Below are 12240 nucleotides of genomic sequence, written 5' to 3'. Positions count from 1 at the left end.
TTGGAGTTTTAAAAGAGACAAATGGATGAATCTGTGTCTTGCCAGGCTGGCTTTTGTTGGCTCTTGATTGCCTGATAATTTGTGAAATTATTTCTTTTTGGTTTCCTCCTCTCTCTTCGTTTCTTCCCACAGATAAACATGGCCTGCTGTAAAAAAGCACAGAGCTAAGCAGAGGTGTCCTACAAGGACACCGAGTAGCTACTTTTTATTGAAGAATTAGATTGTTTATTTTTAGCTCAGTTTTCAGCCTTTTAGGAAAGTTTCCTTTAAGAAACTTGAGGTAGGCTAAGCATCCAGACCAAATTCATATTTTCACTTGATGGCTGCACCTGAGTTCAAAGGCCCATCTGTTGGATTAAAAAAAAAAAAAAATCAATGTTCTCAGCTGCTGATATCTGGTGCTCTCTCCGTCCACAGCACTGAGGAATTTGGAGGTTTCTGGCCCTTTAGTGGCACTGTTAGTCATACATTGTTACTGAACAAAAGGTTCACGATGTTTGATGCATGTGGGAGAGAAACCACTGAACGCCAAGATGGTGGCTCAGAAAAATCTATGTCATGATGAATTGGTAGATCATAAATCTTTTCTTAGACCAATATCTCATTTGCAACAATGGATCTATGTTAACAAACAAGGAAAAAGGAAATAGAAAACCTACTAAACTTAATACTTCAGAAATTTCTGACTCCCCAAACTCCTTCTTATACTTCAAAGCTCATTTAGAGAATGCCGGATCAAAGACATGATCTCATCCCAAAGCTAAGTTATGGGCTCCCAGACCACATAACCATTTAAATCCCTGTAGAACTTTCACTCACTTGGTTCTTTACAATGATCAGAAGAGGGTCGTAGTGTGCAAGAAAGGTTTGTATAGTCTGGGTCATCTCAGACTGCTGGGCACTTTCTCACAGGTGGGGCCATGTGACCAAATAATAGCAGCCTGATTGTCATCTTCCACAGAGCTCAAGAACCAAGGCCACCGGGACACATACCTGCTCTAGCCCGCCTCCTGGATGATGTGTCGGAAACCGAATGCACATGAGCAGATGCATCAGCAGCAATAACCTGGATTTCATTCAGATGGACTTAATTCTCATTCTAATTGTACAGCATATTAAAATATTTTAAAATCGCACGTAGAATAAGTATTCAATCACTTATTCTCCTGCTCCTTGAAGACATTACAAAGAGACAGCGCCCTGGTCTTGGGGAAGCATCTTGCTTGTAAAACTGGCAAAGAGGCTTTCTTCTCTGTTAAAAGAATTTATACACACTTCAAAGGGTCAAAGACAGTAACTATAATGATTTCTAAGGAATCTGCCCAAAGAAAAGGGAAGATGGCCCCTTGCTCCCCCTTTACATCTTGCCCAGAATGTTCTTGCCACTATACTAGTGTTTCTCAACTGGTGGGTTGGGGTCACCACAACATGAGGAACTGTGTTAAAGGGTCGAAGCCTTCAGAAGGTGGAGAACCTCTGCCCTATACAACAGTGTCAGCTCACCTTATATTAGTTAGAGATGAACGTTCTCAGATTCCAGCCCAGCCCTACTAAACCAGACACTTTGGAAAAGGTCTGGGTAAGGGTGAACATATTTGTTTTACTTGAAGTAATAAACCCCTGTAGTTTCGTATTGGGTAGATAGTCCTAGGCTTTGCAAGCATGTGTTACCTTCAATTAGTTCAAAAGACATAGAAATATGTGGCATAAAGATGCAGGGTAAGCTTAGTTTAGTCATTGAAAATATCATCATGATATATAAAGAGAAGAACAAAAGTAAAGGCATTACACACACATGAATGCACACATAATGCACATATAATACATGATATATATACACATACATATATGCACAGTACATATTTAGGCATACACATATACATGCCTATATGTACATATATATATAATACATATATGTACATAAACGCACACACATATAGGTAACATTTGTCTTCATTTTTCTATAGAGTGTATCTTATAGTTTAATATATGAGAAGGAGTTGGCTAACTTGTTTTTCTTTTGCTAAATTCACGAGACACCCAAATTAAGTAAAGCCATACAGGACTAACCCAAGAAAAAATGAGATGACTTTGTTTTCTCATCCTGACTGTTAATTAATCTGCCCTCTACTGGAGACTGCCTGGGTCCTTTGTTAGCACTTCCCACTTTTGGATGCAATTGGAAACTCCTGAGTACATGTATTAGGGGCAAAATTATAGCAGAGCCCAGGCGGGAGTGGGGAAGCAGTGGGTTCGCTTGGTGAGTGAATGCACATGCTCTAAGGCACTGGTCTCTACTCTCAAAGGGAAGGAAAACCTAGGGATCTGCACAAGGATCCAAGAGGTGAGGCCCTTGGTACCAGGGATGGGGCAAGTTATTCAGAACCCTTTGGATTTCCTACCTAAGTCTTTCCTTGGAGAATAGTTTTTGGAGCACTGATTTGATCTGTTCCTGAAATATCCCCAAGAAGTTGGCTCTCTAGGGTTGCTGAGAAGAATACCATTTGTAACACAATTGAATCCTTTCTGGAAGTCTGCTTGAAATGTAGCCGGTGAGGCTTGATTTCTCTAGAGTTATAATTGTTACCATGGTTAACACTTCCTAATGTGCTCTGGGACCTGGAGTCATCTGCTGCCATTCCTAGCATTGCAAGGTCCTAGAAGTTGTGATTAGAGCCTTGCCAAGAAGAACTAGAGTTGGGCAGCATGTACGAGTTACTGAAAGTCTGATTCTTTTTTTTTAATTAAAAATTTAAAAATTTATTCTTTTCTCATACATAACATCCCAACCAAAGTTTTTTCTCTCTCTCCTCCTCTCCTCCCTCCCCCCCCAATTCCATTTATCCTCCATTTCCCTTCAGAAAAGGGCAGGCCTCTCAGGAATATCAACCACACATAGCATAAAGTAGCAGTAAGACTTGGTACCTCCCTTTATATTGCTGGATATGGCAACCCAGTAGGAGAAAAAGGGTCCCCAAAGCAGTCAGAAAAGTCAGAGACAGGCTCCGCTCCCTCTGTTAGGAGTCCCACAAAAGACCAACCTACACAACCATGGCATGTATGTAAAAGGTCTACGTCAGACAGGCTCCCTGGTTGTTGGTTCAGTCTCTGTGAGCTCCTATGGGCCCAGATTAGTTGATTCTGTGTCCTTGAACCCTCTGGCTCCTACAACCATTCCCCTGCCTCTTCTGTAGGACTTCTGCAGCTCTGCCATGTTTTTGGCTGTGGTCTCTGCATCTGTTTCCATCAGTTTCTGGATGGAGCCTCTCTGATGACAGTCAGACTAGGCACTGATCTGTGAGTACAGCAGAATCTTATTTTACCGGTGGTCATGTTTGGTTCCATCCTAGGTCTCTAGGCTATCTGACTTCGGGGCTCTGGCCCTTCAGGCAGTGTTATGAGTTGGCTCCCTCTTGTGGCCTGGGTTTCAAACTGGACTAGTCCTTGGTTGGCCACTCCCACCATTTCTGTGCACCTTTATCCCAGCACATCTTGCAGGCAGGACAAATTGTAGGTTGAAGTTTTTGTTGCTGTCCTAATCTCTCCACTGGAAGTCTTGCCTAGTTACCTAGGAGATGGCCAGTTTAGGCTCTATACCCCTCATTATTAGGATTCTTGGCTCGAGTCACCATTATATATTCCTGGGAATTTTCATTGTACTAGTTTTCTAGCTCATCACTGAACTCCCCTTCAGCTCTCTTCAAGCTGTGTACAGAGTTTGAAAAGATTTTCATCAACTCCACATCTGACAAGCTCCACCTCTGATAGAGGGGTAATATCCAAAGTTTATAAAGAACTAAAGAAACTAGACATTGCCAAAGCAAATAATCCAATTAAAATGTTGCAGCTCTAATAGAGAATTCCCAGCAGAGAAATCTCGAATGTCCAAGAAGCACTTAAGGAAATGTTGAACATCCTTAGCCATCAGGGAAATGCAAATCAAAATGACTCTGTGATTCCACATTACACTTGTCAGAAAGGCTAGGATCAAACCCACAAATGACAGCGTACGTTGGTGAGGATGTAGGGGAACACTCCTCCATTGCTGATGGGAGTGCAAACTTGTACAGACACTTTGGAAATCTATAGTCTGGCTTTTCTGGTATAAAACATGGAGGCTGTTAATGAAGTTTAATGCTTAGGCCCTTTGCTAGAGCAGTTTCCCAGTTAGCTTATAGAACTTAACCTGTCTTGCCTATGACCTAACACATGGCTGACTTTATACCTTTCTCCTCCACTGTGGTCTGTGTCTGTTCTCTCTGTACCCACCCTCTGAGTCTCCTGAGTCTGTTCTCTTCTCCCACTACCCCTGTCTCCCAGATGTTCTGGCCCCCCACTTCCTGCCTTACTTATTGTCTGTCAGCCCTTTGCTATAATCAGTCAATAGTGAGATAACCTCTAATACAATTCTAGATTGCTTTAGGCCACCGAAGAAGGGCAAATATTTAGGAAATAGAAAACCCAGTGACGGCCATAGAGATGAAGATACCAAAGTTCCATCAGCACTTAGCTAGCTCTCCAGTGCAGAAGTAACCGTTGGAACTACAGAGACACACCTTCATACAAAGTAAAAAAGGTTACCCCAAGAGAGATCAATATGGCAGTTTCTCAGAAAATTGGAAAGTGATCTACCTCAGGATCCAGCTATAGCAGTCGTGAGTATGTTCATGAAGGATATGTTTAACTATGTTCTTAACAACTTTATTCATAATAGCCCAAAACTGGAAACAACCTAGATTCCCTCAAACAAAGAATGGATAAAAAATGTGATATATTTACACAATAGAGTAGTAAACTGTTAAAAAAAATAACCTCATGAAATTTGCAGGCAAATGAATGGAACTAGAAAACAAAATCATCTTGTGTGAGGGAACCCAGACCCAGAAAGACAAAGATGATATGTACTCACTTATTAGGTGAATATTAACTGTAAAGAACAATCATGTCACAATCCACAGACCCAGAGAGGCTACATCGTAAGGAGTGCTCAAGAGGGGAATTCATGAGTCTCCCTGGGAAGGGGAAATAGAATAGATATCTCAGGTGGATTGGGGGTGTGTGGACTCGGGGTAGGTGGGGACAGGGACTGGAGGGATCAGGTTGGGGGAGGATGGAGGAAGAGAATACTGGGAAAGTGATTTTTTTTTCTAATGGAGGAGAAGAATCATGGGCTTATGGGCAAGTTTGAAGGGTCCAGGGGATGGAGAGAGACTTATAAACAAAGACCTCGACAAAGACAACATTAGCTCTGGCTGAGGCAGCTTGTAAAAAAGAAAGCAGAAGTCTACTGACCTGTGCTCGATGGGAAAACCCACCTTTCCCTTGTAGCCATTTTGAGAGACAGAGGTGACTGAGGACTGTGGACTTTATGGTACTATGTTGAGGGGCTCTTTCTGAGACGTGAAAAGTCTGCCCAGAGATATCAAGAAGGACCTCATAGAGGACAAATACCTCAAGCTAGCATGTGAGAAGTGTGTGGTCCAGAAGAGGCCACACCCTTGTAGTCCAGCCTGCAGAAGGAGCAGCTGTGGACTTACTCACAGCTGAATTCCAGAGGTGGAATGTTACTGATGAGGGGCTTGCGTTCCTGGCTCATATCTGCAAACCTGTGTTTGTCCAAACCCCCAAATCCAGCAGAATAAAAGTGGTTATTTAGAAGAGAAAGGGATATAAGATCACATTTTGATCTCTAAGGGTTATTTATATTCTACTTGGTTTACTGAATATTGATGCTAATCTTGGAAAGGAAGGGAGAAATTCATGCAATCTAGAAGAACAGTTAATTTTTAATTTAATGGCTACATTTAGTCCTATGCTTACCAAATCTCTGGATAAGAGTTGGTTTAAAAAAAAATTATCACCTACCACTCTCAAGGGGTCTTGCTGAAATAAAAGCAAACCTGTGAAAACCATTGGAAGATTTTTCCCCCCAGCAGAATCTATTTTACATATAGAAGACTGCACTGAAACAAGACATCTTGCATAATATTTAATTAGTGGATGTTTGCTTGGTAAAGCCTGATGTGACCCGTGAAGTAATCAAAAATAATTATGAGCACAAATTGCATATGCAAAATCGGGACCCAGTAGGCATCCTCATCCACTTTGGCTTATACCCCAGGGGATAGCTGGTTCCTGACAATAAGCCTTCTGTAGCCGCTGTGTGGCAGTTGCTGGCTTTCTCTTTGCTTCAGTGCCTTCCTTCGAAGCCATAGAAAGATGTTTTTTAAAAATAAGTAAGTTCACAATAGCTGAGGAGGAAGGGAAGCTGAGCTACACTAGCTAGGTAGGGCCTTTCCTTGTCTCTGCTCATTTGTGCAAATCAGATCTTGCTCCTCCTCTGAGAGACAGCAGGGCCTTTCTTCCCAGCAGACTGAAGGTTCCCTGAGGCTACAAGCCTTGTCTTATCTTCAGGTGCTTCTTCTGATGTTGAGGGTGTAGTGGGCTCTGAGGATCTGGAGAGTTTAGCAGAAGAGCTGTGATCACCTCGTGGGCTGACACTCTTGAAGTCTATTTTTGCTTTGCTTTTACCTACACAGAGTCATCTCTCTTGTTTATCTGTGGCATCTTCCTACCAATTAGGAGGATGATAAGAGGGGCTCAAAGAGAAAGTTAATATTCCAAGTCTCATGTCTAAAGCGAGACATTTTCCCCTTTGGATCTGTGTTAAGTCAAAAGGATGTTTATAAAGAGAAGAAAAAGTTCCTCCAAACTCTTTCCCTCTAAACTTCTTTAGCAGTGTCGGGAGCCTGACAGAGCTTGTGGCTTTTCCAAGGGCTGGAGCTTTCCCCATACTACGTGGATGAGCATAAGACTTGTGACCAGAAGAAGAACATTTACAGAGGGGGCAGACAGTTCAACCGTTCCTTCTGTTGTTGGGGGTCAAAAAGGGGCCATGCTCAGAAGACAGGGAGGTGAAGAAGACATGATTTTAAATTTTTTCTTTATTTTCCTACTATGCACTCTATAGAGGGGAAGTGTGTATCACATTGGTGTGAAGCCTATTTAGGATTCAGCTATGGATTTGGTTTATAGGCTGGCCTTGTAGCTTGTTTAGTCTTAGGAAGGCATCAGTTAAGCCTTCCCAAATTTCTTTAGCTCTCAAGTTACCTAAAAAGTTCCAAGAATTCCTCAAGCTTTCATGGACAACTAACTACTAAGCTCCACAATGCCCAACTAGGGAGGTTAGCCAACAAGGGTTGCTTCAGTGAACTAGCATGCCTTGTTACAGAGGACCACAGAACAGGCCTCCTGCATTGCTCTCATTTCTGCCAGCAGTAGTTAATATTGGGCTAGGCTGGCAGAGCCCAATGGTGCCAGCTGCGTACTTGACCATCAACAGGATGTCCCTGGAACATGGTCGGAACCCTGGTCTTTAGGAGTCATCCCATCCGAAGCAGCAGGTCTCAGGCTACAGTTTAAGGACTCCAATGGCTTCCTCCCACCTGCCTTTTGAAAGTCACATGATTCACAGCCACATCCTTTGTTCCTTATCCTATGGTGTCATTTCAGAAGGGGAAATGTCAGCCTGCAGACTTAGTTTGACCCATGGAGAATTCATCATGTAGTGTGAGCAGAGCCACAACTCCAAGAAAAAAAATTATTGGTTTCAACAAGCCTTTCTTCCTTTCCTTCTTCCTTCCTTCCTTCTTCCTTCCTTCCTTTCTTCCTTCCTTCCTTCCTTCCTTCCTTCTTTCTTTCTTTCTTTCTTTCTTTCTTTCTTTCTTTCTTTCTTTCTTTCTTTCTTTCTTTCTTTCTTTCTTTCTTTCTCCCCCCTCCTTTATTTCAGCTTGGTGAAAGCCCATGAGAAAGTCAGATCCATTACAGAAGAGTAAAAGAGCCTTTTGTTTTTGTACATCTGAGGACAGTATAAGTGAATATTGATCCTGCTTCAGTGTATGATTTCTGTTTCCTAAGCTTTTTTAGGGATGGATATTTCCTAGGCTTCTTAGAAGGCTTCCAGATTAGATTTGCGTTTAGGTGTTAGTGAGGCTTGCCCCAGCACAGTAGAGAGGAAATGGTAAAGGATTCCTTCTTGCTGATCACAGAGACCAGAGACTGAGCATGAGGAAGGGGAGGGTCCGCTTGTTGGTTGGGGCAGAGCATCTAGTGAATAGATTTACATAAATACTATTGTATGTCTTGGAAAATCTCCTCTGCCTCCCAATGGTCACCCTAAATGTTTCAAGGTGTCTCGAGCTGGAGGTAAAAGCCATTCTGAATTTAATTTTGCAACTAAGAAACACCGAAGCTGTCTTCAACAACCATGGAAAGGAAAGAAAATCTCTACCCCTAGCAAATAGAGTGCTTTCCAAGACACCGAGTGTGTGCTTTTTCAGCTTTAAGTAGTGTCTAACATCTGAATAACTTTTACTGTATCTGTTCTTTGACAGTTTCCTGCATGTATAAGGCATGTCCCGATTACCATAACCCCATCCTCTCTAATCTCCTTCCTAATCTCATTAACCCCTCTCAACCATTCCCCTTTTAATATTCACTCCTGTGTGTCTTTGTTTTGGTTTTTGAGACCTACTGAGTTAAACCTTGGTCACCTGCCTGACCATGGGTTTGGAATTGTTCTCTGCAGCCTGAGGCGCACCCCAGTGGGCACTCAACTAAAGACAAGGACAGCCCCATCCTCCAGAGCCCACCGGTATCTAATATTTCAGCAGGGTGCAGTAGAGAATGCGACCACCCCACAACCCATTACTGAAAGCAGATATTTTGAGAAATAGAAAGTTCATAGATACAGCAGAGCTAGTTAAGCCCTTTTATGTAGGAACACCAGCATCAGCACCAGCAGCAGCAGCATCAGCACCACCAGCAGCAGCAGCAGCAGCATCACTAAAGAGGACTAAAGAACAGGACCAGCAGAGTTTTCCTGGGTGGACATTAAGAACAGATCTCAATGGTTACCTAGCGACTAGGTAAGTTAGGTGAGGAGATCCATCCAGTGAGTCGTTCTTAGCATCTTGCTGGCTGAGAGGATGTGGTAATGGCTATCGTTACCCTGTGCCAAGGACTGATAATCCTGTCATTTAGTTTTTCTTATTTGTGTGAAGTAGAGAATTTTAGACTGAGTTTGTTTGTAAGAGAACTGAGCATCTAAACATTAAGGTGATTCTCCCAGGATGCAGGAGATGAGACAGGTGACTGAGATTCAAAACTAGACATGACACATGACTCTCACTCCACTTTCCATGTTACACTGGCGACACATGAGATAGGAGAGGAAATATCTATTTTTTTTCACGAGGATCCTCCTATGTAGAATAGATCTCTCTCTGTCTCTTCCCCCTCTCTGTCTCTCTGTCTCTGTCTCTCCCTCTCTCTCTCTTTCTCTCCCTCTCTCTCCCTCTCCCTCTCCCTCCTCCACTCCCTCTCTTTCTCTCATTTTTATATTTGTCTTCTCCTCTGGACTTTGAAAAAAATGGTTGCTAGGGACATAGGCATAGTTACTTTATTATCTTTTATCCAGTACCAGGAATTGAACCTACAGTCTTGTGCATGCTAGGCAAGCATTCTTTCACTTGGCCAAACACCCACTCCTTTTGTTTTGTTTTTTTTTTTTTTTAATCTTAAAGGCAGAGTGTCCCTAGTTGCCTAGGGAAGCTTTGAACTCAGGATCTTCCTGTTGTGGCTCTCTGAGTAGCTTGACAAATTCTTGCCCTTATCTGAAACACAGAATGATTGGCAAACATGCTTAACCTTTTCATTGGTTGATTGAGTAACCATAGCAATTCGAACCCAGAAAGTGCCAATGCACATATTCGGAAACGTTCTTTGCAGATATGTATGTTTACTGATAGAATTTGACTCACTTAAAAACCTCACCTTCTTTTATAATGTCGTAAATGGCTTGTGAGGTTCTTTGGCATTCACACTAACTATCTTCTACAGCGGTGTACTGCCCGTAAAGACGCAGGAGATGTCAAAGAAAAACATGTCTCCAGCTAGAGGAATTTTTGCTAGAATTTTCACAATTGTACCATCTTCCCTTTCTTTATTTAATGACCAGGATGGAACTTAGTTCCTGATGACTTTTTAAGGGCTGAGCCGGGGTGAAACCTTCAGAGTTAGAATGGAAGCAGGAAGCCAGGATGCTATGGGTGGGCAGTGTCTTGGAATCAAGAGTAACATGGAAGGTGATTAACCTGGTGTTCTATAACAGTTAACTACCCAGAAACGAAGGATGCATGTGCATGCACGTGTGTGTGTGTGTGTGTGCGCGCGCGCGCGTGCGTGTGCTTGTATGCCTGTGTAAACAGAATGCACTGAAGAAAAGGTGAAAATGAGAACCTGTGGGTAACCTAGTTACCTAGGTAATATTATGCTGCCTAAAGCAGGACTTCCCTCTTCTACTTACGGACTTCTAAATGGAAATGATGAGGTCTGAATATATAAGTGGCCTGGGGAGATGAGCGTCTATTTTAGTGGCATTTTTTTTTTTTTTTTTTTTTTTTGGCCTGGACCACTTTCAGCAGAAAACCACATGGTGGCACTGTTGCATCATGTCTCACAAACCCTTTGCCCACTGCCTGATTCCAGGTAAATTCAATTGCTAGGCAATAAATTGGGAGATGATGTTGGTTTAACCAGTGAACATTATGCTCATTTTTGGTACCACTGATTGTGTTTTTCCATGATAGAATACATTTCTACCCCTTGTTAGAACGCTTGTGTAATTCCAGTAACAAACACGGACACAGTTTGAAGTCAGGTTGCATAGGCCTGGCTTCTCCCAACCCTTACACTAATTGGTTTTGTTCCATCCAGTCAACTTCTGCTTGAGAAGAGGACCTAGTGCTACACAAGAAACCACACACACAGGAATAGGGAAACTGTCAAAAGCCCACTCAGCATCACGTTGCCAAGTTCTGTTACCAAATGAGGGCTTGTGACTTATACTGGTAGATTCTCTTGGAGAAAGCTGTTTACCAACATAAATTTCTGTGTTCAGATATTCTGTTTGAGGGTGTAAAGTGTTTTTCCATAAATTATATTGTGTGGGATCTTTCCTCTATTGGGAGTCTACCTCGGACAACATACTTGAACTTCAGTCTTTTGGTGTCTGATCATGTTGGCAAGAAGGAGACTGAAATGAAATTGAGTGGTGCATTGGAATACCACAGAGGTTGGTTCCTTCCCAAGGATGATGGGCTTAGATCGGATGGGGAATGGCACTAGGTGGTTTTGAAGACAAGGTTATGAGTGTTAGAGCTGTTCTAAGAGTGAAAGAAGTGGTTTTGTGTAGGGAATCTAGGGGAAGCGTGCCACCGCCAGAGCTTCTCAGTTTATCAGAATTAGTCAGAGGGCTTGCTAAAACAGATCCGTGGGCCCCAGGGTCTAGATCCCAGTCTACACTGCAGAGTTATGACCAGACTGAGCATTGAGAACCAGTTTTCACTCATGCGGGGTCTGGGGGCCCGGGGACACCTGTGAAAGCTCCTATATACAGCCCATTACTCACACTGAAGGCACTGCTGGCTCTTACGTAAGTGCTCTGTACGAAATGTAGAGAAATGCTGACTCTTGCAGTGAGGACTTATATCCGGGTCTAAAGATGAGGATTCAAACACAGGTCCCATAGGTGAGAGGATGGTTTTCATTTATGCCACCATTTATGCAAGTAAAATATTTGATATAAGGCTGTTTGATTTAGGAATTTCTCCTCCTGTTCCTTCTCTCAGTTTCTATGTAAACCTGAGATCACCTTGTACGATACAAAGTACCACAGGTACATGAACTAACATTACAGGGAACTCACCAGGACAAGCCTTCTGGGTCTGTTAGACTGTTCAATTCGTTCTGCAGTATCACTATTAGCTGATCAAAATCACTGGACAAATCTGTGTTTGCATAATATGTCTAGAATATAGGACCAAGCTCTGACAACTCCCAGATTCATCTCTTGCACCTTGTCCAGAACAGCAGTGTGAACTCTGCTCTTCTCCGTAGCTCCCTCACTGTGACTCTGCGAAGACAGGGATGGAGCAGAGATCCCTGCTTGCTAGGCAAGCGCTCTATCTGAACTACACCCAGCCCACTCATGACACTTTTTAAAGAGACAATGCACTGAGAATTGATTAAATGCACTTTGGCTTAGGGAATGAGAGTGGTTCACATCACGGGATCATCTGGATCTATTTCTGGGTCATATTGCCCTTGACTTGAAGATATTAAAGATCCAATTACATTTCTGCCCATAAGTCATGGTACAAACTAGGGCGGCTCCTTTCA

Source organism: Micromys minutus (genome assembly GCF_963924665.1).
Source record: "Micromys minutus genome assembly, chromosome: 17".
Taxonomy (NCBI): Eukaryota; Metazoa; Chordata; class Mammalia; order Rodentia; family Muridae; genus Micromys; species Micromys minutus.
This window is presented reverse-complemented; position numbering follows the sequence as displayed.